The sequence below is a fragment of the Myxine glutinosa genome, chromosome 11, assembly GCF_964187855.1.
Source record: "Myxine glutinosa chromosome 11, kmMyxGlut1.1, whole genome shotgun sequence".
Taxonomy (NCBI): domain Eukaryota; kingdom Metazoa; phylum Chordata; class Myxini; order Myxiniformes; family Myxinidae; genus Myxine; species Myxine glutinosa.
In genome coordinates this window covers 61,624,720-61,651,819 of record NC_136271.1, presented here as the reverse complement: position 1 = coordinate 61,651,819, position 27,100 = coordinate 61,624,720, and the positions used below count along the sequence as shown (strand labels likewise).

The 27,100-nt window shown below is 43.0% G+C and overlaps 1 protein-coding gene across 1 annotated transcript in view; it reads right to left on the bottom strand.

Moving 5' to 3' along the window:
- LOC137436715 (uncharacterized) overlaps nt 1-27,100 on the bottom strand; it is a 100,844-nt gene that overhangs the window by 58,487 nt on the left and 15,257 nt on the right. The gene's annotated exons all lie outside the window — the stretch shown is intronic.

Below are 27,100 nucleotides of genomic sequence, written 5' to 3'. Positions count from 1 at the left end.
ATATGGACACTGCCAGGACTTCCAGGAAAGAAGTTGGAATTTCAAACAAGGTGGATCTGGGGTGAATTAGTGGGGGTAGAAAAGATCAAGGTTTTGGATGGGGGAAGATAAGACATGGTGGTGAACAGCTGTTTTAAAGACCTGGAGGGAGGAGTGGGATTGAAGGGAGTGTGGGAGTTTGTTCCAGAGGCGGGAGAAAAGAGGAATGAAAGAGTGAAGGTGAGCAGAAAGCCGAGATTTCGGCAGTTTAACCATCAGAGGGTTGCTGGCAGATCTTGTGCGACCTGTAGGAATATTTGGGGGACAGAGCACAGAGAGAGCTGGGGGAGCAAGGCCGGAGAGGAGTCGGTAGAAGACAGAAAGACCACCTACCTGCCTGCGGTGAGTGAGTGAAAGGCCCTCAGAGGTAGCTTCATCGCGGGAGATTCCAATGATTTTGAAAGCTTTGGATTCAACAGCGTGAAGCCGGGCCAGGTGTGAGGCAGGAGCACCAGCCCATAGGGGAGAACAGTATTCCATTGAGCTGCGGATGAAAGCCTTGTATGTGGTGAGGAGCTCAGGTGTGCCGAGGAAGGACTTCGCACGACGGAGGATGCCCAGTCGGCGACTGGCTTTGGAGGCCAGCTTGGAAATGTGGTTTTCCCAAGAAAGATCATGGCAGATAGTGAGACCCAAAAGCTTGAGCGACAGAACTTCTTGGAGAGGATTGTTGAGAAAGTAGATGGGAGGGTTGTCCAGTCGATCTTTTCGGAGAGACATAGTAAGAGAGTGAGATTTGTCAGGATTGAAAGACATGTTCCACTTGTTTGACCAGTCTGTGATTTTGTCCAGGTCTTCAGAGAGTGAGGAGGCTGCAGACTGATGTCCGGATTCCTCCAAATTTATTTCAGTTTAGTGTTAAACAGCATTTAGCGACTGTTTAAAAAGGTAATCATACATGCTTGTGGTTTATAATATTATTTACTTATGGTAGAGGTCATTGATCCGTTGCTCCCACGAAAAACAGCACGATAAGCTATTTGTATATGTTAACACACTGTTTGTTCAAGGAGGAAACACCCCTTGGGGGGGGGGGGGGGGGATATTATTGATATTAATATTGTTTTGAAATAACATTAATGTTATGCTTTTGTTATTAGAAGCGGCCTTGGAAAAACGCCACGATAAAGCTATCTTAACACAGATATACACCTCAACACGCAACCCCCTTTGTGGAGAAAACCCCCTTGGCATAGAAAACCCCAGAGCAAATTAATTCGATACAACCTTCTTTGTATGACATGTAGTTCTCCTATCAAGTTTGGTTGAGATTGGGTAAGTAATGAACGAATGCATCACAGTCAAAAATCGTCAGACAGACAGACAGAGACAACAAATTGCATACTTTAGTATGATGATGTGAGAGCAAAAGTTTCAAAATTAAACACCAGGATTTCTGGAATATTTAGTACTTTTAAGGAATAGACAGTTTCATGAAGTTAAGGTTGTTGGAAACAATAAATGACACATTACTGAGCAGTGAGGTAGCCTCTGAAGAGTCTGATCTCAAAATTTTTTTGGAAAACGTGTTACAAGAATCAGCTAATAATTTTAGTACCAACACTTGAAATATATGTCTTTCAACCCTGACAAATCTCACACTCTCGTGTCGACTTAACAGTTAAGGTGGCTGGCTTAAGATGTTAGGGTCTTGAGTTCAAGCCCCTGTCGTGCGGTTAGGTAACAGCAGGTGCGTTCACTCAGCCTGTCATCCTTCCGAGGCCGGCAAAATAAGTACTAGCTCACTGAAAACAGGGGGCACTGCATCAGCGGCACAGCCACTCTCTCAGCAATGATGCAACCAGCAGTCACAGGCTGCATACAAAATAATAATACCGTCACTGTCTCTCCAAACGGACTGTCTGATAAACCCTCTGCTCTAATTCCTTAACAAAAATCTCCAAGAAGTTCAGTCCATCAATATTTTGGGCCTAACCAGCAGCCATAAACTTTTAGATCCTTTCTTTCTTGGACAAATCACATATCTAAGTTGGCCTCCAAAGCCCGTCGTCGACGGGGTATCCTACATCACGAAAAGTTTTTCCTTGGCACACCCAAACTGTTATCCACCAACAAGGCCTTCATCCGCAGGTTGATGGAGTACTGCTCTCCCCTCAAGGCTGCTGCCCCTGCCTCACAGCTTGCTCAGCTTCATGCTGTAGAAACCAAGACTTTCAAAAATCATTGGAAACTCCCACAATGAAGCCGAGTCTCTGGGCCTATCACAGACAGGTTGGTGTCTCTCTGTCCCCTCTTGGTTTTTTTGGGTTTTTTTTCATTTTGTTTCATTGATGATTTTTCCTTCCTGCTCTTATTGTTTATGAGTTTGTATCCAGCTTATCCACTCCCGATGTCCTACTCCCCCTCCATTTGATCTCATTCTTCTGTATCCCTCTGTTGTGTCCATCTACCCTGCTGTATTGGTGCTTCCCTCCTTTTCACGATGTTCTTCTTCTTCTTTTATGTTCCAGTGCATTCTGTGTTCTAGCTCTTCCAAGAGTATCGAATTTGTATTGAAAAAAATTCTAATTATTAAACATTTGTACAAGTAGGCAGGAGGATAGCTCAGCATGAGTACGCTTCATCATCACTGTTCATTTTGATCAGCGAATGCGCAAAGCCAAAGTGATACCACCAGATTACAGACCGAAAGGCGACCTTCTCATCATTGCTCAATGCTCATGCAACTGAAAGTTTGACAAAGAAACCACTGGCATATGTTTATAGGAAAATGGCCTGTTCACCTCAATATCCCAAACCTTTCAGTTTTTTTGTTTCCATGATCGAGGCTCGTGGAAGAACTAGAGCAGAATGGAAAGAGAGAATACAAACAACAGAGTACAAGTGGGATTGAGAGTGAGATCGAAAGGTGGGGAATAAGGACACATCGGGGTAAACAAAATGCGCACAAGCTGAATAAAACATATCAAGAAGAGGAAGAAGAAGGCAGGGATGAAGCAGAAAAGTAACAAACCAAGAAACCGTCCACTAACATACTTACAACTGAGGGAAATGATGATGTGTCCACTCCTGCATATTCAGATGCATATGGCTGCCGAAGCAGTTTCTAGGCTATTGGGCACAATCCTGGTCGGGGCGTCACTCCTACGCAGGATACTCGAATGGCTCATTCTTCCCAGTAAGCTGGTACTCATTTCGCCAACTTGGGAAGGATGACAGGCTGAGTCAACCCACCTGGTGCTAATGCAATGACCAACTAGGATTTCAACTCAGGACCCAAGAATCGCAAGACAGTACCCTAACCGTTAAGCCAACACCAAGCTTAGACGTGAGGGAAAGGTGGGAAGAAATTCCAATAACCTGGAAAAATTGAGTGCTTTGGAATGGGGTCATTTGGGGTAGAAGAGATCATGAGCTTGGCTGGAAGGTGACCCTAGGTAATGGTGAACAGCTGTCTTGAAGCCCTGGAGGGAAGATTGGAAAAGTTGGTTCCACAGGTAAGAGAAAAGAGAAACAAATGAGTGGAAGTGAGCAGAGAGCCTGGATTTTGGTTGGAATGGGGTCATTTGGGGTAGAAGAGATCATGAGCTTGGCTGGAAGGTGACCCTAGGTAATGGTGAACAGCTGTCTTGAAGCCCTGGAGGGAAGATTGGAAAAGTTGGTTCCACAGGTAAGAGAAAAGAGAAACAAATGAGTGGAAGTGAGCAGTGAGCCTGGATTTTGGGAGTTTTTAAACAAGAAGAGGGTGACTGGAAGACCTGTGCATGTGTTCATTGCACCTGCTTCTCTTGTCAGGAAATTAACGTTCTTCATCTGCCGCATCGATTATTTTCGTGGCTGAACATCTGTTCACCAATTGCTGTCTAAAGAAGCAGCAGTTTCCTGTATTCACAATTTTTCCTCTTAGACAAGTTTTGCTGCGATATCAACCATGCGGTACAAAAACAGTAAAGGCTTATTTACTAAAGTCTCATTTTACTAAAAAGTTCCCCACAAATTTAGTCCCACCAATACAATAAGGCTTCATTTATATCCATCCAGAATGGTTACTTCCATTATATCTAGCAAATGCATGTTCTCCATGTCTACACTCAAGTCTTGTGCCATCCCAGTTGTCACCTGGGAACATCAGGCCACAAACAGGTCAGCTTGGCGTAACATTTGCCACAAAGGCCGAGACCACTTTGAATGTGGGAGACTTGCTATCGAGAGACACCGGAGACAAGAGGGAAGAAATTTGTCGAAAACGACGACTCACACCATCATCATTCTTCATGACTTCAAACCGCTGGTTGCATCATGATTCAGGCACAGCTGCACCGCTGATACTTTAAAACAGGAAATTGAAATTCCACCCAGTTACCAGCACAACATGGCGCATTATTTTCAAAAGGTACAGGGAGAACTTCAACATCCACCAATTAGAGGTTTTCTAGCCAGATGACGTAGGATTGCAGTAACACCACAGTGAAGAAACTGGATATATATTTGACTCCAATCAATGATGTTTACTTAGGAGTATTAAATAACAATCATGGAAATCAAACTGTTGTGTGAGATAAATAAATATCAATCAAACTATCACAGAAATTGTGAAATGCATTATACCAGTACAACGCAATACTTTTCATCTAAATGTGGTGCAAAGGGTTGATTAATATGAGGATAATATAACAAACATACTACATTGTTGAGCTGTCGGAAGAGCCGAGAAGTATGCAAACTCAGGTCTGAGCTGTCTAGCCTAGGTTTGAAACTCATCCCACCTGTAAAATGCCTGTAATGTAAATGTAAATGGCGTTAAACAGGTTGTTGGTGGATGTGAAAGATCTCACGGTGTCCTTTGTGAAAGGTAGATGAGTTATCTTTGGCACCTTAGCACAATAAAATTCAAACAAATTACCCCTGCCAACAATTTGCAACTGTTGTAGGTTATTGGACACCACTCCTTTCCCATTCCATCTCCAGGCGCTGCATGACGTCATCGCCGACCGCCGAATTGGGCCCGGCGATGACACACGCCAAAAGGGAGTACTCGGTTTTCGCTCTGTTTGTTGTTTTCTTGTTTGTCCGGGCGATATCTCAAGCACCTTTTGAGCGAGGAAGCTAATATTTGGACAGGAAAGTGACCAAGTGGTTTAGCTATAAAGGGTATTTATGATATATTGATTAATCAATTAATCGATTAATTATTTATTTATTTTTAAATTAATTACTTAATTTTCAAAAAGTTACAGATTCGGATGAAGTGGTGGTTTAGGTATGCTATTGGCCAAATCATTATGAAATTAGTTATTTTATGACTGTTATTTATTTATTTATTTATTTTAATTACACAATTAATCTTTTGTACACCGTTCCCTCCCAATTTCGTCTCAATGTGCTGCATGCGGGATCACTGGGCGTCGGTGCACCAAAGGAGGATATGTTGTTTATTTATTTGTCATGGGGAGCGGGGCACTTTGAATGTAGCTCTACTTGTGTCGTGTTTTTTGTTGTTACTACTTAAGCAACAATAGTAACATCAGCAAAGTCAAAAAATAATAATCTTACTATAATTCACCAAATGTCCGCCCGTCTGTCTGTCTGTCTGTTCGAAGGTACCGTAAAAACTGCTCAACCGATCGCAAAGATATTTTGGGTGGATAATCCTGGGTTCTCCAGGAGTAAAATAGGCTATTTAGTTTTCCCAATTTCAGCTTTAGTCTCCAGCATTCTCAGGTTTGGACTCCCGCATAACATTCGCATTCGCATAACGTTCATTGTTCTCATTGTGACGATGTTGCTTTTCCGGGTGCCGCACAAACGGCTGCACCGATCGCTGCACAGCTGCACCGATCGAACTCGGTGACCTCGGACAAAGACCTTTCATAAGGACACGGGTTGAATCCCTGCTTGAGAGAATTCTAACCCATTTCAACTGAAGGAAACACGTATCGGGAGTACATACGACATAGCGATTGTGAACACGATTATCGATCACGATTCACGATCACGATCATCACGATCATGGTGTATCGATCACTGTGGGACATTTGGTGAATTATAGTAAGATACTGTTTAGATTTTGATGATTTGCGTGTGATATGATTTAACGGATGTTTATATGAATCGTTTAAAATAAAAAAGCCTTCAATTTCCGATATTTTACCTTTTCATTTGGGCCTCCCAATTGAAGCCCCGCCCATAAGGCGGGTACCGTTGCTAGTAATAATAATAACTAGAACGGCACGCAGGGGAGAGCATACCTCCGCCTGGTTGGCCATATCACTCAATGGTGAAGAATCACTAAAAAATTCTACTAGCTGGATCCGGAACTGAATCTTCACTAAAATGGAAGAGATTCTTCCTTGTCACACACATAACTTGTCCAACAAGATTCGTCGAAATCCATCCATAACTTTTTGAGATATCCTCCTATGTATAGTTTTTAGCCCTATCTCCCAATGGTGAAGAATCACTTAAATAATTAAATAACTCTCATCCGAATCCATAGTCAGATCTTCACCAGAATTGAAGCTAATCGTCCTTGTCAGAGACCTAATTGGTCCTCCAAGTTTCGTCCAGATCCGTCCACAACTTTTTGAGATATCCTGCTCTGCATCGTTTTTGGCCCTATCTCTCAGTGGTGAAGAATCATTTTTAAATTCTCGTACCCGGATCCAAATCCTGATCTTAACCAAAATCTAATCATTTCGTCCTTGTCAAATACGCTACATCACTGCCAAATTTAGTCTGAAGCCGTCCACAACTTTTTGTTCACAAACGGACAGACAGACAGACAGATAGACAGACAAACAGACAGGGGTGAAAACATATCCTCCATCTACCTTCGGTGGCGGAGGTTTTTAAAAAATCTGATTGGCTCCACTTGTATCTTCCGTTGCAGCTTGTTGTCGAAAGCAAACATTTTCAGTCTGCCCAAACTTTATTGTAAGTCAGGCTAAATATATTCACAAGACACAATCAACGAGTTGACATAATATTCATAAACTCGTTTCCATTGCAAGTCCTTTACAGTGTATGATCACTATAAAAGCACAGATGGATGCATCATCAATTTATCTACGTGGAGTGATAGGCCAGGCTGAGTGTAAATTGTGGTTGTTATGGAAAGCGTAATTAAGGCACCTCAGGAAATGCATCATCTTTATAATCCAGATTCAATTTCATTCCTCGTCATCCTTCACATCACCAGATGTTCACAATCACCAGATTGAAGCAATTGGAGTTGAGAACTGAAACAAGATCCGCTCTCAGCAATTATAGCAACAAATGCTTTTTTCATTATTATTGATCTTGCTTGTTTACAAACTGTTCGCCTGCTGCAGTTTGATTTCATGTTCTCCATTCACCGATATTTGTCCACTTATTACTCCCGCCAGGGAGTAATGCATTCGATCGTGTCCGTCCGTGGGTGTGTGTGTGTGCGTATGTGTGTCTGTCCGTGTGTGTGTGTGTGTTCGTGTGTTTGTGAACAAGATATCTGGAAAAGTTCTGAATGGATTTGGATGAAAGTTGGTGGGATGATTGCCCTTGGGATAAGGAAGAATTGATTACTTCTTGGTGAAGCTCAGGATATTATTCCGGATCCAGGAATTTTTTGGGGGAATTTTTTGGGGAATTTTTTTTTCTGTTTTACTGCATTAAAGCTTTTATTCTCATTCTTAAATGATGTTTTTCTCCTCTAATTCCGAGATATATCAAAATAAATTCTCTGACAGTTAGGGCTTACTTTCTTTTTCATTTATTGTTTTGGGGAGAGGGGATGTTAAACAAAACGTATTATTCCAACTAAACCCACGGCGGGAGTATGCGCTCTACTGAGTGGCGTTCTAGTTACAATTATTTTAGCTCCAATCATGATAAACCTATAGCAATATGATTTCAAACCCTATTATTATTATTATTATTTAATTTTTATAGTTGTATTTTCACGACACTATAACTTGAAGAGAAAAAAATTGTATTTGATTAAATCAATTTGAAATTCTCCTTTTGATGATCAAGGCCGCATGATCAGCAAGTGTCTGTGAATGTTGGAATGGGGGAGGCATGGGGGCACTCATTCACCCCCTATCTCCCCCCAAATCACAGCCTAGGATGAGGGAAAGGAGTAAATAGGGTTTTGTTCTCCAACCATAACTCAGTTTTAATATCGCCTATTTCAAGTTGGCTACCTTTGAATTTTCCCCATAAATTTCAAGTTTCCACCATCTCTCCTCTTCATACCCAGTGGCCTCCTCCAGGTGATGTCCATTGGTGGCAGGATGAGAAAAGGACGACGAGGATAAGGTGGATCAATTGCAGCGCAAGATAACAATTTAGGCATGCAGAAACAGATGATGACGTCATTTCCGCCCTAGACATGCTGCGTGGCTTAATTGCACTGTGTGCCCCTCTAATGAGATGTCTTTCCACATGGAAATATCTACCGACACCCACCATTGGTAAATGAACAGCAGGCCCATCGCCAGGATTTCCCAAAGGGGGGAGGGGGAAGGGGGTGCGAATCCAGAACACTCAGCAGTATTTTATTGTCCCACTGATACAGTGGAGCCTGGTGTTGCCTTAGCGGTTAGGGTTCCGGCTTGGGATCCTAGGATCCTGGGATCGAATCCTGGTCGATCGCTGAATTAACACCAGAGGGGTTGACTCAGCCTATCATCCTTCTGAGGTCGGCAAATTGAGTACCAGCTCACTGGTAATTCCCTGTGTGTTGCAAGAGGCGACTAACAGGGTTGGCGGCAGGAAGGGCATCTGGCCATAAAACATTGCTTCAAAAAGGGGACAACGGTGCCAGAAAAATGCCAACCCCTGCTCTGTGGGGAAAAATGGCTTCTAAAAGTGGTTCCACTGATACAATGGGCCTGGATAGTGAGGTCCTGGGGTACTCCACCCCCTGGGAAAATTGAAATTATAGGCTTCAATTTAATAATTTCACACATTCTAGAGACTATTTGGGATTGTAATATCTCACGGGCTATTTGGGATGCAAATTGTCAACTCTTATGAGGCTAAAAAACAAACAATCCATCATCATATTTAGATCAACATTTCTGTTGTTACAGATACACAAATTGTCATCATAACCTAGGTTCATCAAAAGTTTTTTTGTTATCTATGGCATGCCCTTCATCCACAATCGTCTGCAACTTTGATGTACTTGGGTAAATTCCCCTCGATATTGAACATAATTACCGGTGGACGCGGCTGTTGTGTTTTCACCCCTGTCTGTCTATTTGTTTGTCTGTCTGTGAACAGAATATCTCAAAAAGTTGTGGACAGATTCAGACGAAATTTGGTGTCGGGGTTGGGTATTCGACAATGACAAAATGATTAGATTTTGGTGAAGATCCAGATCCGGATCTGGATCTGGGTCCGATAATTTTTTAATGATTCTTCATCATCAAGAGATAGGGGGAAAAAACGATATATAGCAAGATATCTTAAAAAGTTATAGGCAAATTTAGACGAAACTTGGTGGACAGGTCGAGTGTGTGACAAGGACAAAATGATTAGATTTTGGTGAACATCCGGATCCGGATCTGAGAATTTCTTAAGTAATTCTTCACCATTGAGTGATGGGGCTAACACCGATACATAGTGCGATATCTCAAAAAGTTGTGGATGGATTCACATGAAACCTGGTGGACAAGTTGGGTGTGTGACAAAGAAAAATCGATTTGATTTTGGTAAAGATCTGAATCTGGATCCGGATACGAAAAATTTTAAAATCCTAAGTGATTCGTCACCATTGAGTGACATGTTACATATCGTTTTTGTCCCTAATATTTTAAAAAGATGTAGAAGACTTATGACTTATTGGTTCAGGTCCGAATCCAGATCTGGCCTATCAGTGCTATACAAAAGACGTAAAATGTTCAGCCTGGCGGAGGCATGGTCTCTTCCATTACCAAGCGCAGTCCTAGTTTCATTCTGTCACTTACATTCTGTGTTTGAGCTCCTCCATGAGCCTCGACACTGTATACAAAAAAAAACAATGGTTCACTCCTGCAGGAGAGCGTCACCAAGTTCAGAAGATATTAACGCTGATCATGCATCTCATGATGGATACGTGACTCTCACCCTAGATTGAACTTGTTTATTTATCAATTTGCCTTTGTGTCATACATCCTCATGGCATGTATAAAAATGTACATTCTATGTTCCTGTATACTCCTGCTGTTGTGTTCATGTTATTCCGACTTTTTAATGTTTTGTCAATACATTTTTGTTTACCTTTTTTTATTCGACATATGTAAATAAAAACAAAATTTTATTCGAGTAATATTTTTACAAAACATTATTGTTTTTCATATTTTATTTACAGTGATATATTATACAGTCATATTTATTACCTGGGCCAATGGCAATAAAGCGCACTCATGGATAAAAAGAATAAATAAAACATAAATACCTGTATTCATTTTCACATAAATAAAATGAGTGTTTGTCATATTGAGTGTTCAACTGCTCCATGTAGGGATGGCAGGATAGCCTAGACTAAGTACACACATTCCGCTATGAGCTGTTTAGCCTGGGTTTGAATCCTGTATTAGCCATAAACTGCCGTCCTCGTGTTTCACACAGAAAGTTTGCTGTCACACAGATGGACATTAAGCTGGGTGTCCTGCCTGCTTGCATTAGTTAGTGGGTTTTAGAGATCCCACGGTCCTTCGTGAAGGGTTAGCAAGCTATTTCCGGCACTCCGGCTAAATTCCAAATTCCTTCTCTAACATATGCAAGGGGTACTGCATCAGCGGCACAACAGAAGCTTGGTAATGATGCAACCAGAGGCCCGAATTCACAATTGAATAATAGTTTATAATGCATGACAATGTGCAGCTGATGCAGTGCCCCTTGCTTCCAGTACCGTAAGCTGGTACTCATTTTGCCGAGGCTGAGTCAACCAACCTGGTGTTATTTAACAGCATGACAATGGCTCAAACTGAAGACCCTTCGATATTTGACAGCATCTTAACCAATACGCCAACACCACGATAGGATGTAGAATGGTAGATCAAGGTATTGAATCATTGTGGGAATGTAGAAGCTGACGTTTCGAGCATTAACCCTTTGACGTTGGCTTCCCCTTACCCTCCATGGCATACCTCAATCAATGTTTTGTTGATTTCATCCACTATCTGCGAAAAAGAACATGTGGTAAGCTATGTTGTTGTTTTAATACAGATTTGAGGATCATGGATGAGTTAGAACATAGAACAGATCAGCATGCGACTGAACAAAAGGAGCATTAGAATGAGATCCTCCCACAATCTCCTTCTTTAATAATGAAAATAAATAAATAGTAATCGTAAAATAATTAATTTCTTAATCAATTGGCTAATAGCATACCTAAACCACCACTGCTTCATCCCAATCTGTAACTTTTTGAAAATTAATTAACTAAGTAATCGAAAAAAGTAAATAATTAATCAATAAAATAAAACAATACTCTTTACAGCCAAATCACTTGGTCCTTGTCGTGTCCAAATATCAGCTTCCGAGCTCAAAAGGTGCCTGAGATAATGCCCAGATGAGAAAGAAAATGAATAAGCGATTAATTTTGTTTATTCATTCTCGGAATCCTGCTTGTTGGAATGACCAACAAGGAGGGTTGAGGGATAAAATAGAGGGAAACTTGGGCAATTAAAGGATGTGGGAAAGAATGAGGGTTAATGGAGTAGGAATGGTGTGGACAAGATGGATGCAGAAGAAAACTCTCAGGAAGGAAAAACTTAAATAGAAGTGGACTTTGGAGAGGATCAATGGGGGTAGAAAAGATCATGGTTTTGGATGGTGGATGGGGGATCTGAGATGGTGGTGAACAAATGTCTTAAAGACAGCTCTCTTTCAAAGCATTACCACACAGCAGCACCACTGAAATCATTACTACACAGGTGGTGAACAGATGTCTTTTAAAGCACTACAACAGCAAACTATTATATATTAGGAGATTTTATATATATATATATATATTGTCGCGTTCCTGGCGATTAAAATCTTTCCTAGGAGCGAATAGCTGAACAAGCTGTTACTCCAAGGCGTTCATCAAATGTGGCGGAGTTAAAACATGCGGGGAGGGGAAGGGGAGGAGGATGAGGAGGATACTCAAGAGCACTTACCTGCACGGATCCCACCCGCAGTCCTCAAACCTGCAATAAATAAACTCAAACAAAGACGGCTTTAAAATGTACAAAAAAATAACAAAATTATTTATTAAAATAAAATACCGATAACAAGAAAAGCACGACGGTACAACTAAATTCCTGCGGGATCCTCCACACCAGATTTAAACACGGACAAAGGGGAATGTAAAAATAACTGGAAAATAAAGGTGTAATTTAATTGTAAGGACTTAACTCGGTTCGGTGTCTCGTCAGTAATGTCAGGCCCAGAGGGCGCAGGCCTGACGCCGTTTCTGCCTTGGCGGGAAGAAGGCCTCGATGCGCCCTTGTTCACTAGGCATCGATGAAGGCCTCCCGCACCAGGCGAACAAGCAGGCGTGCAGCCAGCTCCCTAGCCGTGCCCGTCCTCATGAATTCGGCACGGAAACCGCGGCTCTTCGTTCTTGGCGCTCTACCTCATTACGACCACCAATGAAGGTCCCGGAACACGGCCGCTGCAATGAAGCCCAATGAAGAGAGAAATCTCGCGAGATCTTGGAGACGGCGGCAGGGATTTTCGAAGCTCCACACGGTCTCCACGTTTTTCGAAGTTAAGTCTGTTCACAATTGTATTTTGTCGAAACTGTATTTATATTTCGGTGTGTGAAGTTATTGTGTGCAACTTTGGTTGTTTCTCGGTGTTTATCTTTCATAAATTGATCGTCTGTTTGCCGTGTCGCGAGCAAGGCCTTGTACAGTGTGCACTGTACAACCTTGAGGCTTTGTTTTTCTCTCAGTGGTCCGTCGTTTGTGATCCAATAACTTTCGTTCTCTGTATTCCCAGTCTTTTCACCCATAGCCTACTTCCTTGTGTAAATCTCAACTCAAAAAATAAAAATAAAAAAAATAAAAATACATTTCTTTCTCTGTTCTCATTCGTTTATTCATTCTTATTCGTGCGTTCGTTCTTCGACCACGTGTTTCTCCCCCATTTCCATTTCCCCAGATAGTTTTCACTCATTAACCTTCAATGTTTACACTTTCCCCTCAAGTTATGTATTCCGTCATATTTTATAACACCTTTTTCTTCTTCTTCTTTAAAAGGCTGCTTTCGACTTGCTCACCAAATCAATTCATCCCAAAAAAAAAATCCATCTCCTATAGTGCCTTTTTTCTTCATTCCCTAAACTCTCCTGCACTCCATCCTCCATCCAGCGTCCTTAAACGTATTTTTAACTCGAAGGTCACAAGAAACTCATTTTGCAATAAATGTTCGTTTCCCATAAATCGTACACTTTCAAAAATCCAATCTCACCCCTCCCCTCCAAATCTTCCCCATAACCCCTCCCCTCCAAATCTTCCCCATCACCCCTCCCCTCCAAATCTTCCCCATCACCCATCCCTTTCAAATCTCCCCCCTTGCCCCCTCCCTCCTAAACTACCCCCTCACCCCTCCCCGCCAAGACGCCCCCTCGCCCCTCCCCTCCTAGACTCCTGCCTCACCCCTCCCCTCCAAATCTCCCCCATATCCCATCCCTTTCAAATCCCTCCCCTTGTCCCTTCCCTCCCAAACTCCCCCCTCACCCCTCCCCTTCAAATCTCCCCACCCTCATTGCTTCTCAATTTCCCCCCTCTCACTCCCCCTCCTCAAAGCGTCCTCCCCGCTTCTTCCCCCTTCAAACTCTCACCTCCATCTCCCCCAACCTTCTGCCTCGCTCTTCCCCCTCCTCAAATAACACCTCATTGTGGCTCACCCAATCACCATCAAACCTTTTGTCCGCCCCATCCTTCCCTTTCTCCGAGCTATTCTGAAATCTCTGACACACCTTCAACAGCTCTCCCTACCTCTTCCACCTCTTCCACATCTTACCCTACCCCTCCTCCCCCCTGTTCTGTATCTGATGCTCCCCCTTCCTCTTCATTAACGGTATGGACCTCAAACATCCGGGGCCTTCGTTCAAACTTAACTGATCTCTCCATACAGGTTGCTTCTGTCAAACCAGACGTGATCTGCTTAACAGAAACTTTCCTCCTTTATGATGTCTCTGATTCCATAGTATCTCTCCCGGGCTACTCCCTCCTCCGGTATGATAGACCTGAGCCTCGTCCTGGAGGCGGGGTTGCTATCTTTATCAAAAACTCTCTTCCTCACTCGCCCTGCACTGCACTCTCTCCACCTCACCCCCAGGAATACCTCTGGCTACGGCTTCCCCTTCGCTCCCACCTCTTGTTCATATGTGTGTTGTACCGTCCACCAAACAGTGATGACTCCATCTACATCTCGCTGTCTGATGATATGGACCAACTTCTATCTACTCATCCCAACTCTCTCTTCCTCATATGTGGTGATTTCAACTGTCATCATGCCAGTTGGCTGGGTGTGGGTACCTCTCTCACCAGCCATGGCTCCTCAGCAAAGGACTTCTGCGACTCACTGGGACTGACACAATCTGTCAATTTCCCGACCCGGATCTCAGTCAACGGAACATCTTCTCTTCTGGACTTGGTTATGACTAACTTCCCTGAAAATGTCTGCTGCTCTTCTTCTGCTCCGATCGGATCATCTGATCATGTCCTTGTTAAAGTGGACATCTCTCTGACCATCCTCAGGGAGCCTGCTCAGCGTCGACGAGTCTGGCATTTCACTCAGGCCAACTGGCACGGTCTTCAAGCAGCCATCAATCATCTGGACTGGTCTCCCATCTCTACCACCTCTGACATCAACTCATCCTGGGAATTCTTCCAAAGTAAATTGCTCTCTCTCATGCACAGATTTATCCCATCTCGTCTTCAGTTGTCATACCCTTCCTCCCGTCCATGGTACACGGAATCTTGTGGTGAGGCTGTTGCCCAGAAACAACTTGCCTTCGTCTCCTGGAAAGCAAATCCAACGGAAGGAAATCTCATTTCCTTTCACAAAGCCCGAAACAAGTGTGTGTCCACCCTCAGGAGAGCCAGGAAAGAATATCTCTCCGTTCTCAAGACCGAACTCTCTTATCTGTCTCCCTCTTCCAAATCCTGGTGGCGTCTGGTCAAATCCGTTTCTGGTGTTTGTTCCCCCTCCATCCCCTCCCTTACCTCAAACGGCTACACAGCTGACTCCGCACGTGAAAAAGCTGAATGCCTCAACTCTGTGTTTGCCTCTAAATCTTGTGTCCCAAACCCATCCCTCTCTGTACCCACCATACCCAGTCGTACCCTGCTGCTCCTGGACTCCGTGTCCTTTCCTCCTGACAAGGTGGAAAAGTTTCTGTCAACCCTCGACTCTGATTCTGCAACTGGACCCGACGGCATCAGCCCACGGGTCCTAAAATCCTGCTCTGCTGCTCTATCTCACCCTCTCTCTGTTCTCTTCACCCTCTCTTTTGCTCAAGGTCAACTGCCATCTGCTTGGAAATCAGCCAACATCACCGCTTTGCACAAAAAAGGTGCAAAAACAGATCCTAGCAACTACAGACCAATCAGCCTTCTCCCAATTATCAGCAAAGTCATGGAATCCATCATTGCTTCTGATATGAAATCTTTCCTCTTCTCCAATGGCTTGATCTCTGATCATCAATTTGGTTTCAGACCAGGTCACTCTACTCTGGACATGCTGCTTCTGCTGTCTCAACAATGGATGGAGGTCCTCAATGCCAAACAGGAAATTAGAGCTGTCTCCCTCGACATATCACGTGCCTTCGACACGGTCTGGCACCCCGCTCTGCTCACCAAACTCTCCTCCTTTGGTATCCATGGAAATCTCCACGCATGGCTGGCGGACTTCCTCTCTAGTCGTCGTCAACGTGTGGCCCTGAATGGGTTTCTCTCATCTCCTCTTCCTGTTCAGGCTGGAGTTCCCCAAGGCAGTGTTCTGGGCCCCGTGCTTTTTCTGGTCTTCATCAATGATCTCTCTGACTCTCTCGAAAATCCTCTCTATCTCTTTGCTGATGACTCCACTCTCTGCCGCTCCATTCCTCTTCCCTCAGATCGGCAGTCTGCTGCCTCCTCACTCTCTGAAGACCTGGACAAAATCACAGACTGGTCAAACAAGTGGAACATGTCTTTCAATCCTGACAAATCTCACACTCTTACTATGTCTCTCCGAAAAGATCGACTGGACAACCCTCCCATCTACTTTCTCAACAATCCTCTCCAAGAAGTTCTGTCGCTCAAGATTTTGGGTCTCACTATCTGCCATGATCTTTCTTGGGAAAACCACATTTCCAAGCTGGCCTCCAAAGCCAGTCGCCGACTGGGCATCCTCCGTCGTGCGAAGTCCTTCCTCGGCACACCTGAGCTCCTCACCACATACAAGGCTTTCATCCGCAGCTCAATGGAATACTGTTCTCCCCTATGGGCCGGTGCTCCTGCCTCACACCTAGCTCGGCTTCACGCTGTTGAAACCAAAGCTTTCAGAATTATTGGAATCTCCCGCGATGAAGCTATCTCTGAGGGCCTTTCACTCACTCACCGCAGGCAGGTAGGTGGTCTTTCTGTCTTCTACCGACTCCTCTCCGGCCTTGCACCCCCAGCTCTCTCTGTGCTCTGTCCCCCAAATATTCCTACAGGTCGCACAAGATCTGCCAGCAACCCTCTGATGGTTAAACTGCCGAAATCTCGGCTCTCCGCTCACCTTCACTCTTTCATTCCTCTTTTCTCCCGCCTCTGGAACAAACTACCTCACTCCCTTCAATCCCACTCCTCCCTCCAGGTCTTTAAAACAGCTGTTCACCACCATCTCTTATCTTCCCCCATCCAAAACCTTGATCTTTTCTACCCCCGCTAATTCACCCCAGATCCACCTTGTTTGAAATTCCAACTTCTTTCCTGTAAGTCCTGGCAGGGTCCATATGTTTTATACCTCTCCCACTGCCCCCTTCCCACGCCCCCCCCCCCCCCAAAGCCCTCGCCCTCTCTCAGATCTCTCGATGTCTCCATGTCTCTCGGTCCCTGCTCTCAAATGTTGTGTTTGTGTCCTTCCCCCTCTCTCCCCATCTTGTCTACCGCTCCCTATGTTATATGTTTTATGTGTCGGTTTGTCTTTCTGTGTGATTAATGTTCGCTCTTTCACGAGCCTCGAACTTGTATACAAAAAAAAAAAAAAAAAAAAAAAAAAAAAAAAAAAAAAAAAAAAAAAAATGTCAGCGCACAGCCCTCTCCCACCAAAGTCCAGAACCAAGCGGGCCAAAAGTCCGTCAGCTTGTTCTTTTTCTCGGCCAACCTCTCACATCATCGGTGCTTCTCCTCCAATCTCCACAGGCCAACACCACAGGTTCAGCTTTCCACCACTCAACACGCAGTCCGCCTTCGTGACGCACTCTGCCTGTCAATCAAAACCCTGACCAATGGTGTCTCATCGAGGTGTGGCTTTAGGCCTGCCTGACCCTGTGGTGATGTAGCTGGTTGCTGTGCCATCTACAGTGCTCAGAACTGGCTTCCGGTTGGTTTTTATTGTTATTTAAAGCAGTTAATGGGAAATTCCTACTCTACATGTCTAATGAGGTGCCATAAAGGACAAGGGATGTAAATTACAGAGGTTTGACGAACAAGATAGGAGTTAACATAATCCCTACAACTAGTTAACACAAGGGCCATCCTCGTATGGCCACAATTGTTCACTCTTACGTGACAAACAGCTAAACAAAATCCCTACTTATTAAATGTGGTGGTTCTTCTTCCTCACAACATTCAGGGCATGCTAATTTATACATTCTACCTGTACTACAGTAATCACTACCCCACAAACATCACAATATATATATATATATATATATATATATATATATATATATATATATATACATACATATATATATATACATACATATATATATATACATATACATATATACATATATACATATACATATATATATATATATATATATATATATATATATATATATATATATATATATATATATATATAATTATATATATATATATATATATATATATATATATGTACATATATATATATATATATATATGTGTGTCTGGGAGTGAACATCTCTTGTACAATTGGTATATAGAGGAGGTACATGCACTTACAGGTGCTAGGGTCATGTCGACAATGGTCCTGCCCAGGCAACAATTGCAATTCCTACCTTAATGGAATTATATAATCACATTGATTTATCACTTACAGCACTACATTTTGCCATTTAACACAGGTGATGCACCTTTCATGCACCACCGCTTGCATATGTGTGCTGTCCAGGTCAGACATAATTACACCAGAGTTATTCTTGTCGTATCTCATTTTGGATAAGGTGATGGGTATACCACATGGTCTTTTCATTTATTTATTTATTTATTCTGCATGGTCAAAGTCACATGAAATGGCTGTCACACATAAATCATGCACACACATGTGCAGTTGTGCACACAGATATTGGGCAACACTGGACTTGACCTCAGAGAAACACTGCCAGTAACCATAGAGGAAGTTAAGTGACCTCTGAAAAAGGTTAAAAAAATTATGACAACATCCATTATCCAGTGGACCTTTAACAGCATCCAGTGGACCTTTAAAGGTCCACAACATCCAGTGGACCTTTAACATCCATTATCGAAGCGCAAGCAAACAAAGTCAATCCGGCGCTCCCCAGACAAGGAGTTGCATCACAGAGTATACCATCATTTCACAGGTAGAGGGGGGTCAAGTTACTTGTATCATCTGCTCGTGCTTGTCACATGGTACATTGGATGGATGTTAAAGATCCCATGGTACAATTGTGAAAAGATTGGGCTATTGCGTGCTAGTACCTTGTCCAAATTCTAAACTCCAGCCCTGTAAAGCTGTGGTTGAATGCATAGAATCTTCTGTCATTTAAAGAATGAAAAACAATGCTTCACATACATTCCATCAACAGACATCGTTCGATGATTATCACAACAGTCATGCTATCGACTTGTTTAACTTGTTACTCAAGACTTGAATAAAGTGCCTTGAAACGAAAAATGTAAACATGATAAACACAGCTCCACACTTCATTCAGCCAACATATTCAAATGGAAATATTAATCAAAACTACCTTGAAATCTCAGGTCTACCATTACTAAGGTTGATCTATTTATGACAGATGAACGTACCTGAGACATGTAGAAAATAAAAAAAGAACATTGAAAACAATCACTTACTGATCCATACAAACATGCACAATTAGGCCGGTGCTGCAGTGCCTTAAGAAAGTATCCACATCCCCTGACTTTTTCACAATTTGTTGTGTTACAGCCTGAATTTAAAATGGATAAAATTGAGATTTTTTTTTGTCACTGATCTACCCATAATACCCCATAATGACAAAGTGAAAACATATTTTTAGAAATTTTTACAAAATAATTAAAAATTCAATACAGAAACATCTAATTTACATAAATATTCAACCGCTTTGCTGTGACACTCTAAATTGAGCTCATGCGCATCCAATTTCCTTTGATCATCCTTGAGATGTCTCTACAACTTGATTGGAGTCCACATGTGGCAAATTCATGCTATGGCAGCATCATGCTATGGTGATGCTTTTCAGCGGTAGGGACTGGAAGACTTGTAAGGAGCAATGAATGGAGCCAGATACAGGCAAATCCTTGAGGAGAACCTGCTTCAAAGTGCAAAGGACCTGAGACTGCGGCAAAGATTTACATTCCAACAGGACAATGACCCTAAGCATACAGCCAAAGTAACATTGGAATGGCTTCACAACAAGAACGTGAAAGTCCTTGAGTGGCCCAGGCCAAAGCTCAGACTTAAGTCCCATTGAGAGTCTGTGGAAAGACTTGAAGAATGTTGTTCACCATCGCTCCCCGTCCAACTTGACAAAGATTGAGCAAATCTGCAAGGAAGAATAGGAGAAACTCCCCAAATTCAGATGTGCAAAGCTGATACAGACACAGCCAAGAAGACTCAAAGCTGTAATCACTGCCAAAGGTGCTTCTACGAAGTATTGACTTAGGGACATGAATACTTATCATGCCTATAGAAAGTCTACACCCCTTTAAAAACTTTCAACTTTTATTGCGTTATAACCTGGAATTAAAATGCATAAAATCAGACTTTTTTATTTTACCAGACCTTTATTTAAAAATCACAACCCACAACCTCCAATTGAAAAACAAATTCTACGAATTTCAGAAAATTAATAAAAAATACAAAACTAGTTTATATTGGTTGGATAAGTGTCCACCCCCCTGAGTTAATACTTGGTGGAAGCACCTTTGACAGCAATTACAGCTGTGACTGTTGGGATAGGTCTCTAGCAACTTTGCACACCTTGATTGGGCAATATTTGCCCATTCTTCTGTAGAAAACTGTTCAAGCTCAGTCAAGTTGTGTGGGGAGCATTGATGGACAGCAATCTTCAAGTCATGCCACAGATTTTCGTTTAGATTTAGGTCGGGGCTCTGACTGTGCCACTGAAGGACATTTATCTCTTTGTTCCTTAGCCACTCCAGTGTAGCTTTGGCTGTGTGCTTCGGGTCATTGTCATGCTGAAAGATGAACTTCCATCCCAATTTCAGCTTTCTTGCAGAGGGCAGCAGATTTTCCTTGAGGATTTTTCTGTATTTTGCTCCATCCATTTTCCCTTCTATCATGACAAGTGTCCCAGTCCCTGCTGATGAGAAACATCCCCATAACATGATGCTGTCACCACCATGCTTCACAGTAAGGATTGTGTTATTTGGGTGATGTGCTGTACTGGGTTTGCACCAAACATAATGTTTTGCATTTTGGACAAAAGGTTCCATCTTGGTTTCGTCAGACCACAAAACCTTTTGCCACATGGATTCAGAATATCCGGAGTGTTTTTTTGCATACCTCAAATGGGAAACAAGGTGGGCTTTTTGAGTAATGGCTTCCTTCTTGCCACCCTACCATACAGGTGAGACTTGTGAAGTGCTTTGGATATTGTTGTCACATGCACACAGTGACCAGTCTTCACCATAAATGCTTGTAGCGCTTTCAAAGTTGCTATTGGCCTCTTGGTGGCCTCTCTGATCAGTCTCCTCCTTGCTTGGTCATCCAGTTTGGAGGGACGGCCTGATCTAGGCAAGGTCTTGGTGGTAACAAACGCCTTCCACATCTTAATGATAGTCTTGATTGTGCTCCAAAGGATTTCAAGGCCTTTTTAATATTTATACCCATCCTCTGATCTGTGCCTTTCCGCAACTTTATCCCGGAGGTATTTTGAAAGCTCCTTGGTGCTCATAGTTGAGTCTTTGCTGTGAAATGCACTAACCAGCAGAGGAAACCTACAGGCACAGCTGATTTTATTCTGAAATAATCAGAATCACTACAATTTAACACAGTTGGAGTCCAATCCAATTTACTTGGTGTGGGATTTTGAAGGTAATTGGTCACACCTGAGGAAATTGTGGGTTACAATGTGCACATAAAGGTGGAAAAAGTCTGGTTTAATGCATTTTAATTCCAGGCTACAAGGCAAAAAAGGTGAAAAATTTGAAAGGGGTTGGAGACTTTCAATAGGCACTGTATGTAAATTAGATATTTCTGTATTTCATTTTTTATTATTTTGCAAAAATTCTGAAAAAAATCCACTGACATTATGGGGTATTAAATGTAGATCAGTGACAAAAATCTCAACTAAATCCATTTTAAATTCAGGCTCTAAAACAACAAAATGTGAAAAAAGTCAAGGGATGTGAATACTTCCTGAAGGTACTGTATATAATAATAATAATAATAATAATGCATTTATTTTATATAGCGCTTTTCAGGAAGCCCAAAGACGCTTTGACAGAGTGCAAAACATAATGCATAGCAAAACATAAAAACAATTGCAAAAAAAGAAGAATCAATAGGGAAATATTCAAAGCACAAAGGAGGGAGAAGGAGAGGAGATAGTCAGGGGTTAGATGCTGTGGGTTAAATGTTGAATGCAGTGTTGAACAGGTGGGTCTTGAGTGATGTTTTGAATGTGGTGAGTGAGGAGGAGTCTCTGATGGTGTGAGGTAGCGAGTTCCAGAGGGTGGGAGCAGCGATGGAGAAGGCCCTGTCCCCCCAGGATCTAAATTTGGTCCGGATGGGGGGGGTCAGGAGGTTGGTACCAGCAGAGCGGAGGTTGCGGGTGGGAGTGTGTCTGGAGAGGAGGTCAGCCAGGTAGGATGGGGCCAGGTTATGGAGGGCTTTGTAGGTCAAGAGGAGGATTTTGTACTGGATTCTCTGGGAGATGGGGAGCCAGTGAAGCTTGTAAAGGACGGGGGTGATGTGGTCACGGGTCCGGGAATGGGTGAGTAGACGGGCAGCGGAGTTCTGAATGTATTGGAGTTTATTGGTGATTGTTGAGGGTGAACCATAAAGGAGGCTATTGCAGTAGTCCAGACGGGAAGTGATGAAGGCGTGGATGAGGGTTTCTGCAGCCACGGAGGAGAGGGATGGACGGAGACGGGCGATGTTTTTCAGGTGAAAGGGGGCTGTCTTTGTGATCTGTTTAGTGTATTTGTCGAAGGAGAGGGTTTGGTCAAAGATGATGCCAAGATTCCGGATGTGAGGGGAGGTGGATACTGGGAAACCGTCGATGTTGAGGGCAAAGTTATGGGTGGACTTGGTGAGCGTTTTTGGGCCAATGATGATTATTTCAGATTTATCACAGTTAAGTTTGAGGAAGTTGATTTGAAGCCAGGATTTTATTTCAGTGATGCAGTTTGTCAGGATAGAGTGGGTGGCGGTGGAGATGGACTTGGTGGAGATGAAAAGCTGGATGTCATTGGCGAAGCAGTGGAATTGGAGACCATGACGGCGGATTAAGTGACCGAGGGGGGACAGGTAAAGGATGAAGAGGAGGGGGCCAAGAACTGAACCTTGGGGGACACCTTGGGGGAGGGGAGCAGTAGGGGATTTGCAGTTATTGATGGAGATGAACTGACGTCTGTCAGAGAGGTATGATTTAATCCAAGAGAGGGCAGTGCCGGTAATGTTAAAGGTGGTTTCAAGTCGGGTGAGGAGGATGGTGTGATCGATGGTGTCAAAGGCGGCGCTGAGGTCGAGGAGGATGAGAATGTTGAGGTTGCCAGCGTCAGAGGAGAGGAGAAGGTCGTTGGTGATTTTGAGGAGAGCAGTTTCAGTACTGTGGTTGGAGCGGAATCCGGATTGGAATGTTTCATACAGGTTATTGGCAGAGAGGTGATGTTTGAGTTGAGTGGCTACAGCGCGTTCCAAAACCTTTGACAGAAAGGGTAGGTTGGAGATGGGTCTGAAGTTATTTAGGGTGTCAGGGTTTAGTCCAGGTTTTTTCAGAATGGGGGTAACAGCAGCAATTTTGAGGGATGGTGGGACGATGCCTGTAGACAGGGAGGAGTTTATTGTTGCAATGATAAGTGGAGAGAGAGCAGGAAGGGAGGCCTTGACAAAGCTGGAGGGGATGGGGTCAAGAGTGCAGGTGGCAGTTTTCATTCCGATGAGGAGTTCAGAGAGGTCAGTAGGGGAGACTGGGGAGAATTGAGACAGGGGATGGCAGGATAAGGGGGGGCAGGTGGTTTGAGGGGTGTATGCCCTTTAATGCGTGGTGTATATGCCATTAAACACACCCGTCTACCTTCATCTAAAGCATGTAATAATGGTAACTCCTGACGTTCCAGATAAAAGCAAAAGCCAATTATCAACCTTTTTTAAATGATGAAAAACACAAGTGGGTCATTGCAGATGGGCACTACTTAACCCTCATTCATACCATACTGTGTGCAGGTGTTTGGGGGTTTTCCAAGGGCATTAAAGGGCATACACCACGCATCACTTCCCAATATACAGCTCCTTGGCAAGAATTCCATGGGCATGTCTGCACAAGTATCTTTTCTCAAGATTGACAAAAAGGGAACTCCACCTCGAGCTATAAGTCTTCGGTTGTTATGGGAATGCAGGTGTTGCAATGAAACAAAGTAAACAATCCCATTTATGAGTCACACATTATCTAAGCCGAGTTCATCTTCCTGAATATTGATTTGCAGCCAGTGTGGTACAGTATTTAGGTCTTAGGAAGCAGTAACTTTCTCAGATGTTAAGTAAATGGAAACAAAACACATTTTAGAAACAGAGGATCAATCCATGTGATCACTGTCAAAATCTTCCACCTCATGTGTTGCATAAAAGACCCAGCTGTAAACTGTCATCCTGGTGTTTAAGGTGTGGGGGATGGACTTTAAACCAGCTTTCAGGTGCATCGGTATGTGAGCCGTCCTTGGGATGGACTTTAAACTGGGTGTACTGACTGCTAGCATCGTCTGGTGTTTGCCACACTGGCTTAACCTGGTGGATGCCACATAGTGCTAAGAGTCGGCGAGTATTCATAGGCCCTTCGTGAAGAGTAAGCAAGTTTTGCAGGCACTCTGGCCAGGTTACAAATTCCTACTCTAATGTACATGGGGAACTACATGAGATGCACTGCAGTACCCCTGCGAGAACTGATGCTAACCCACGGCTATGTTCTGCATACGAATAACGATTACCATAAAAGCTGCGAATGCTCAGCAGGGAACCTCAGAGATTTATATGCAGGTAGCTTTGCCAAGATTTTATGCATAGGTAGACCTCACCTTTCTGAAACCCTCGTTGGTTGTAAAACGTTTTTTTAACATTGATGCCTTCACGAATTTTTGACATTGGACATCGAAAACGTTTTTTCACATTGATGTTACTCGGAGGCAGCGACCAGGTACAGCATTTGAGAAGGTATGGCTACCTCATCAGACACAATTCCCTCTGCTGCTTTCTAGTGGACCTCAGACTTTTGATTGTAGATATGATATGATGATTGTAGATATGCATGAATATGTCAGCTGGGTGTGATCTGCCAAATGGGCTGGCTTCCCTGCCTCGCATCTTGCTCAGCTTGACGCTATGGAAACCAAGGCTTTCAAGATCACTGGAATTCTCGCGATGAAGCGGTCTATTTTTGAAAGGTTTTGATATCGTCGTATGGGCCGAAAAATTCATCCATCAACAAGGTCGATGGTCTCTCTGTCTTCTTCCACCTCATTTTTCGTCTTGCACCCTCTACCCTCTCTGTGCTCTCTCCTCCCAGGTATATGCAGGACTCACACGGTCCACCAGCAACCCCCTCCTCGTGAAGCTACATAAATCCAGAACCACTACTCACCTCTAGTCATTTATTCCTCTTTCTTCCCACCCGTTGAACCACCTTCCACACTCTCATCAATCTCATTCTTCCCTCCAGGTCTTCAAAACAGCTGTTCACCACCATCTCAAGTCATCCCCCATCCAAAACCATGATATTTTCTACACCTGTTAAACCACCCCTACTCCTCCCAAATTTTTTTTTTCTGTATCCATCCATCTTGTCCACCCCATGCATTCTCACCTACCCCTCATCGTTACCTGCATCCATTTTTTGGCCGTCCCCATCTACTTTCTCCCTCCGCCCTGTTGTTGGCGTTTCCCTTTTCTCCTGCTGTGCCCTTTGTTATGTTGTGTCCTGATCTGCTCTGTGTCTTAGCTCTTCCTCAAGCCTTGACCATACATATATATATATATATATATATATATATATATATATATATATATATATATATATATATATATATATATATATAGTAGCTTGGCTCACCAGCACCACGTGATTCCTGAGCACCACGTGATTGAAAACACCTCACAACCACGGAAAACAAAAATTTGAGGGAGTAGTTGACAACACAGACACTGCCCAGATTTGTAGATGACTGACTGTACCCGAGTTCCTGTTTTGTCATGGTTTACACCAATCATAATATAAACAAATATTTTGCATACATATATTTGTAATATACGTGATATTAAAGTTTATAAACAATTGAAGTTGATGATTTAAGTTGAAAAAAATAGTTTTTTCAAACAAAATGTCAAAAATAAAAAATAATTTCAAAATTTTTCAAAATAAATACCCTGAGGACATATACACGGGAGAGATAGGTGCATACCACAAGTTTGGTACGATTTCACAAAAGTTTGAGGGAGTAGGTCAGTGACAAGGCAGACACTGCACACACACATATATATATATATATATATATATATATATAGCTTGTGGGACGGATATATATAAAGGCGTGACGTCATGTATAAAGGCGTGACGTGACGTCATGATATATATAAAGGGATATATATATATAAAGGCGGACGTGCATGGCGATGACGTCATGTTGTCCGCTCATTAGGTTGGAGAACCAGATTACAGATACCATTATTAGTAACTCCCAACCGCAACCAGGTCGACTCCATATGATGAGTGGATACCAGAGATAACGTCACCGCGTGGCAGGCGGTGCGTATCGCTCCCAGCAAGGTGCAGCAGCAGCTGTATGGGACACCTTGCTGGCGGTTCTCCACTGATGATATGAAGGTCGCATAGTGACTGATATATATATATATATATATATATATATATATATATATATATATATATATATATATATATATACATATATATATATATATACATATATATATATATATATATATATATATATATATATATATATATATATATATATATATATATATATCTTCAACAATATACAGGTTCTCTCCAGAGCCTCAGTGCACCTGAAGCACTCTCATGGCAAGGCTTATGCCGGGTGATGAGGCCTTGCCTTCCCAGCAGTCCTTGTGGCAGGAGTTTGTAATTTGATCAGGGTGCCGGCGATCACCTGCCTCCTCTGCGCGAAAGACACCGACACTTAGGGATATTTAACGTCTACAAACGACCATTGCTGGTATACTGGTCCCCCGACTGAACGTCCAACCGAGGACTGAACGTCCAACCGAGGACTTAACGTCCAACCGAGGACTTAACGTCCAACCGAGGAACGGAACACACATCGATGTCTCACTCTGCCTGACAACACCAGGTGGACAGTTTATAGCTGTGTCAGGATTCAAACCCAAGCTGTCAGCAGTTCACAGGTCTTGAAAAACAATAATGATCAGCAACGCTTTGGTTTTGAAACATGAGTTTAGTTTCCCTCCTTTAATAACGCACAACATTGAATTCTCTCAA